The sequence below is a fragment of the Pinus tabuliformis genome, chromosome 1_1, assembly GCF_031772625.1.
Source record: "Pinus tabuliformis cultivar Carrire ecotype Pingquan chromosome 1_1, CPIR1, whole genome shotgun sequence".
NCBI lineage: Eukaryota > Viridiplantae > Streptophyta > Pinopsida > Pinales > Pinaceae > Pinus > Pinus tabuliformis.
The window spans coordinates 819,643,806-819,651,159 of record NC_142297.1 but is presented as its reverse complement, the minus strand read 5'-3'; the positions used below and the strand labels follow the sequence as shown (position 1 = coordinate 819,651,159).

At 38.0% G+C, this 7,354-nt stretch overlaps 1 pseudogene; it reads left to right on the top strand.

Annotated features, from left to right (window-relative positions):
* The first annotated feature begins 2,102 nt into the window (after positions 1 to 2,102).
* Positions 2,103 to 4,238, top strand: LOC149216586 (coatomer subunit alpha-1-like; annotated as a pseudogene).
* Positions 4,239 to 7,354: the final 3,116 nt, after the last annotated feature.

Sequence of the window (7,354 nt, the reverse complement as noted above, 5' to 3'; positions counted from 1 at the left end):
TTTGTTCTCGAATACCAAGGCCTGGCAAGCTGGATAATTTAAGAGGGCATGTGAAAAGTTTGTAGATAATTCATTTGTGAAAAGTTAGTTTTGTTCTCAGAGATCAAGGCCTGGGAAGTTGAATACTTTAGGAGGGCACGTGAAAAATTTGTAGATAATTCACTTGTGAAAAGTTAGTATGTTTCTTATTCTCAGGTACCAAGCTTGGGAAGTTGGATATTTTAACTTTTAAGAGGGCATGTGAACTATATGTCTCATGTGATGTTCCATCCACGCCACGACATTTTTGTTAACATTTAGAAGATAAAAGTATTTGAGTTTGAGATGTATCCAAGTATTGTAGAGGTGTCCAAACATTTCGTAGAGACCATGATTGCTTCTGGATCTTTGTAGCACATCTTGATATGAATCTTCTTGCTGCTGGGCATGACCGTGGGATGATTGTTTTCAAGTTAGAAAGAGAAAGATCTGCTTTTGTTGTTTATGAGGGCACCCTATACTGCAACAATGAACATTTTTTGTTTGCTCATCAATTTGCAACTCAAAAATACTCTCAACTTATACAGATAAGAAGGGTTGGATCCATGAATTGGATCAAGGATGATGATCATTGTTGTTTAGCCCCATGGAGAATGTTGTCCTAATACGTTTGGATGTTGATGGTGGGTGATATGAACTTATTCCTGGGCCAGAGGATAGTGTTGGGACTTGGGAGAAGTGACGCAATGCAAGAAGAAAAGACAGCGACTTGGAGGACCTGCTGCCTTTTTTACTTGCAATCAATTGGCAGTCACTGACATGAGTCATAACCAAGTGATAAAAATCGCAGAAATAAGGTGATCAAGAAGTCTAGTTGTCCAGTAACTGTGGATACAATTTTCTGTGCAGGAACATAAAACCACCTTCTTGGGCCAGAAGATAGTGCTGGGACATAAGAGTGACACAATGCAGGAAGAAAAGACAGCAACCTTGGTTTGCAACAGAGGATTGTACCTGGGGACCTCCATATTCCATTTGTTAAATACATTTAGTCAGATGACATGGAAAATGTAGCCTTGCTGAGCAAGCATGCAATGATCATTGGAAGCAAGGAGCTTGTACATTGTTCTCTGCATAAGATTATTTGTGTTAAAACTTAAGAGTGGTGCTCGGGGTGACAATTGTGTTTTGTTGTCTTCCAAACAGAAACGGTGGCCTTATTGGAACACTTGATGTTCAAGTATGTATAATGAAGGTGTCTGAGAATTCTGTCAATCGCATGAATGAGTTGGAAATAACCGTGTCATACAGATTGATGCATGAGTATATATTCAAGCTGGCAGTGATAAAAAGGAAGTATGACAATGTTATGAGCATGATTAGGAACTGATTTGTGGACAGGCAGTGATTGCTTAGCTGCATCTGAAGGGTTTCCCAGAAGCGGCTCTTCACTTTTTCAAAGATGAGAAGGCATGATTTAACTTAGCAGTGTAGGGTGAAACTATTCAAATTGATGTTGCTTCTGCAAAACAGAGAGATGTTAAGGTCACTGGTATACACTTGGAACTGAGGCCCTTTGGTAAGGAAATGCTGCCATTGTTGAATATTCTTACCAAAGATTAAAGAATTTTGAAAGGCTTTCATTTTGTATCTTGTCATGGACAATATTGATAAGTTTTTGAAGATGTTGGGGATTGCATAAATATAAATTGATGTTATGGGTTAGTTTCACAATGCCCATATGTTTGTGCAGCAGTTCATGGGCTTACAGAGATTGCTGATATGCTTGTACTTAATTGTTAGGTAGCAATCTGCCCACTCTGCCATCTGGAAAGAAATCATCACTTATAGTGCCTCCTCCATCAATTTGTCGCAATTGTGAATGGCTGTTATTGAGGGTTACCAAAGGCCTTTTTGAGGGTGGGTTGCATAATGCAGGGGTTGCAGTCCATGAAGAAGAGGATGAAGGAGCTGCAGCCAATAGGGGTTAAGACCTTGACACTTCTGGTGGGGTGGATAATGCAGGGGGTGCAGTCCATGAAGAAGAGGATGAAGGAGCTGCAGCCAATAGGGGTTAAGACCTTGACACTTTTGGAGTTGAAAAACAAAATGGCGAGGTTGTAGTGGTCAATGATAGAGAAGTGAGAGGAGATAATGACGATGAGGTAGGATGGGATGTAGAAGCTTTGAACCTCCCTACAGATGTCTAAGCTGCAAATGTTGCAGGTACAACTCATAATGTCATTAGTTACGCCATCACCACGTATGCCAGTAATTCAAATATGGATATAGAAAATCTTTTCTTGCAGGTGAGAATGCAGCTGCTAGTAACATTAATATGGCGATGCAGCTCTCAAGTCAACAACTTGGTATTAAGAATTTCACTCCATTAAAAGTTAAAACCTTTGTTTTTGGATCTTTACATTGGCAGCCATACATACCTCCCTACATTTGTTTCTGCACTGTGGTCTTCTTAGCAATAGAGGGAGGCTAGAGTGAGACTGTTAGCTCAAATGTCAGAGGTCCAAGAGCTTTGGTATTTAAGCTTTTTCTATTAGATGAGAAACTTAGACTAGCTTACAAAGCCACAACAGATGGGAAGTTAGCTTACAAAGCCACAACAGATGGGAAGTTTAGTGAAGCATTAAGGTTATTTCTTACAATCTTGCACGCAATTCAAGTTATTGATGTAGATTTCTTTTAGGAGGTTGAGAAGGTGAAGAAATTGATTGGAATTGCTAAAGAATGTGTTCTGGGTCTTCAAATGGTGGTCAAGAGGAAGTTAAGGATCATACTGTCGAACAACAAGAGCTTGCAGCCTATTCTACTCATTGCAACATTCAAAAAGTCCATTTGAGGTTGGCTTTGCTGAACACCATAGGTGTTTGCTAGGGAAATTCAAGTTTTCCAAAACATAAAAGCTTGGTTTTTCAGTACATTTAACTACAACAACAAGGTCTTCACCATATCATCATTCCAGTTGGAAATAAAACACCAGTGATAATTTCTTTTCTATTCACTAGGGATAATGGCCCTTTACAATCCCTGCACAAAATTCCAAATACGAAACAATACTTACAGCTGTTAGCTCTGTATAAACTATAAACTGAAGTCCCAACATGCAATAGCTGCTGTTCCTTTAGCAGCTCCAACAACCAACTCCTTGGACACTTTGGACTACTCGTAGTGACTTGGCAGCCCTCCTGGCATGCCCCCTGTACACTCAATCAGCAATCTACCCATCTTGCAGTTCTTTAGCTACGTCCTGTAGGCCATGGTCTGCTTCCTCAGTCCTCCTGTAGCAGGCTTCAAAGCCTTGGCCTACTCCTTTAGTCCTCAACCGCCTTGCTGTAGCAAGTTCACGCTGTCGCCCCCCCTGCACAGAACTCTACAGGGCCACTAACTTGGCTTGATAACTGCTGGCAAATGAGCTCGCTGCAAACCATGCAACAAAGGCCCAGCAAGTTCTGCAGGCATGTGGGAGGTAGTTGCAGGATGCTAAAAACACTGAATTATGACTTTAGAAATCCTTTTGTTTTTTTTGGAGCAACATTTACACCTCTATTCCGTGGTCAGAAGTATGTGTCCTGTCCACATTGTACACCACACTTTATTCCAATCATAAAGGGAAATCTATGTGCTATATGTGAGCTTGCGGTTGTGTTCTGGATCTTTAGATGCAGTTCAAGAGAAAGGAAGTTAAGGATGATACTGTTCAACAGAAAGAGCTTGCAGTTTATTTTAGTCATAGCAACCTTCAAAAATTCCATTTAAGGTTGGCTTTGCTGAATACCATGGGTGTTTGTTATAAGGGATGGAGCTTTAGTACAACAGCTAACTTTGCTTGATGACTATTGGAAAGTGAACCCCCGCAACCATTCAACAAAGGTACAACAAGTTCTGCAGACATGTGAAAGGCAGCTGCAGGATGCCAAAAAATTGAATTATGATTTTGACTTCAGAAATCCTTTTGTTGGTGGTGCAGCAACTTTTACACCTATATACCATGGTCAATCAGAAGGATGTGTCCTATCCATATTGTACAACATGCTTTGTTCCAGTCATACAACGAAATATCTGCCCTATATGTGAGCTTTCCATTGTGGGTTCCGATGTTTCTAGGTGCTAAATGTGCATCTTTATTTCAAGAAATTTCATTACCCATGCATATTTCCATATCAATATTGCACTCTCTACCTTTGAGAGCCACGTTGAGAGATATGGCAGGACAATCACTAACAAGTCTTGGACAGACTTGAGGGTCTTCTTAAGAGACTGGAGGAGGCTGTTTATTGATCACTGAAGTGATAGTAGAAGTAAAACTTTCCATGTTTTTTCATTGTTGACAATTTGAAATTTCAGTCTGTGTTTTTGCTTCCCTTTCTCAGTCTCAGACGATGAAAAGTGCCAGTAATTTAGCTTTAGGTCTCGAGAATTTTTTATAGAACCCCCTGGGTGTTTATCCTATCTTTATCATGCAAGTGTTCTAGTGGTTTGTCTGAGTAGAAACAGGCACTAGGGTCTTATTATTCAACACCAGAAAGCAATGCAATTGTTTGAATGCTTTTTCATATGTAGGTCCTGTTAGAATCAGAACTGGTCAAATCGCCCCATTGGACTGGGCATGGTATTGAACCAGCCTGCTGACTAGACTGGTACCTAACCAGTACAGACTGGCCCTAATTGGCTGGACAAGAGACTTAAATTTTTATGAATTTTCTGAATGAATTTTCTTGTACATGCACAACAAAGTTGGTTTATTCTTTTGATGATGACTATAGATGCAAAGTAAACATTCGTGAATTTTTCTTAATGCCTGGAAATAACAATCCTCTCTTAATTATGACTCAAAATTTATAACTCTGAAGTTGTTATGTGTTTGAATGAAAACTATTTTACAAAATGCTTAAAAGAATTGGTTTGCATCTATATAACAGTATTCATGTCTATACTTGTATGTTGGCCATAGGGCTTTAGATTTGGGTTTCTATCTTTGTTTACACGGGTATTCTAAGTTCAGAACGTAACATCACTTTTACACTAGAAAGGCTTGGAAATTCTATAGCCAGCTGTTTGTGCTACATGCACTTGAAAAGGTGTCATTTATTTGCTGAAACCAAGGCATCTTTTAATGCAATTGACTCACAGCAGGAAGGAAAGCTATGACACAATTTAGATTTGCATTATTTGTATATTTACCTGTCTATATGCTGAAAATTTAGTAGTGGGTTATATTATATTCACGCTGCCTAGGAAACTTACACCATGTGGCCTCATTCCTAATCTCAAACTAAACCTCGCAGCCAAACACCACTTCATCTCAAGAAAAAATTATAAGGCCTTTAGGGCTTCAACATCTAGGACTCTTTGGTCTTCCTTTTTCTTTGGAGGCAAGGTCGTTTGAAACTCAATGCATGTTATATTAGGATCCAAGGGACCAAACTTGGCGTATAAAGAAAAAGCACTACTTTCTAAACATGTTTTTATTACCAAACTAGGTGCACCAAACCTTTTTTAAATCCCGAACACTAGTAGTAAAATTATAGCATTTCATAGTAAGTCGTCCTCTGTAGCTGATATCAGAGAAAGAGATTGCTGCAGCAGCAGAAGGAGAGATTACCATGGGAAGCAGAGGGTTTCAAGAAACAAAGAACTGATACTGATAAGGGGAGTAGGTCGTTTTTCCAGATCGAAAATGTATCACAAAAGGGTTATTTGGGCCCTCAAGGAAAAGAACGGGGGCAGTTTTTCCCAGCATGCCAAACAATAAAAAATGTATCACAAAAGAGGTATTTGGGCCCTTAAGGAAAAGAACAGGGCAATTTTTCCCAGCATGCCAAACAACCGCAGGTGCCCAAATCCGATGAAAACCCTCCCAAATTCTATCCTGCAGAAGATGTGCTTGATTAGACCCACTTCCTTTTCACACAATAAATCAATAGTTTCTTGAGTACCCAGATGCTCAAAAACTGAGATTGCTAAACCTATCAATCGCAATTCTCAAAAAGAGTAATGGGAAATTGGGAATCCAAGGCTTATGATGAAAAAAATCTTAACCTTATGCGTGGCGCTTGCGTCAGAGCTCTGGAATAGTGAAGACAGAGGTAATCAATGGGGAGAAGAGGAACTTAGGTCTTTAAAATTACTAAATTTAGATGTAAATTAAAATGTATGGTTTTTATTTTTTGATGGCTCTAATTTGAGTTCATGACTAAGCTCTAGATGCACTCGTAGAGATCTTAAAGGATACAAATATTTGATGTCTTGTCGCTTGTATTTCCCATGCACAAATAATGTCACTAAGTATGAGGCTTTGATACAATGCCTTAAAAAAGTGATAGATTTGGATGTTAAATAGCTCCAACTAATAAGGATTTACAAGTAGTTATCAAACATTTAGGAAATTCAATTCATTGTATTTTAATCACCTTAAGAATTATAGAGATGAGGCATTGTTTATTATTTCTAATTTTGAAACATTCAATATTAATTATGTACATTGAAGTCAAATGCAAATGCAAATTTACTTTCAAACACAACTCCTATATTTATACCATTGGAAAACTTTTCTATGGACATGTTTTCTAATGAACAATTTTCGAGACCTTCTATACCAAACAATATTACAAACTAGATATTTTTTGATGATGATGCCCCTATTTTAGAATTCCTCACATAGGGAGATACTTTTAGGGGATCAACCATTGATGAAAATTGACATTGTGATCAACAAATTAATATATTGCCTCTAGATGCAAAACCAAAGAGTGAGAACTTATTTCTTAAATATGTGGTTCAAATCTCTGTAACAAATAATACCCACAAAATACTTATCTAGGTATTGGATACGTGCCTATTGAGAGGGCTACATTTTTTCATTTCCTTAAGGAATTATAAAGACTTTTTTCTCGTAGAATTACACTGATTCAAAGACCCATGACACTAAAATCATTTAGGATGTGATATCATTCAAGAAATATATAAATCCTATTCAACAAACATTCTTTAGATATGTATTCAACAATATAATAACAAATGAAAATGAATATAAGAGGAAAAATATTTTTTATCATTCATCATTCCCTGTGGGTATCCAATATGGTCCCTCTTAGGAATAAGAATGGAGAAACCGATATTTTCATTGATTTCAAAAATATCAATAAAGCATTAGATAAATATAACCTTGTTCCAATTGTGGAACACATCCTCTAGTGTATTTTAGGTTCTAAAATTTTGTCTATGTTGGATGATTTTTCTAACACCCCAAATCCAACCCCTCGATTCTCAATAACATGTACATGCAAAGATTAGGCTAGTGGGGGTATCATGCCCATGTGTATGTATGTGTATATGTTTTGGGACCAGAGTATCGATG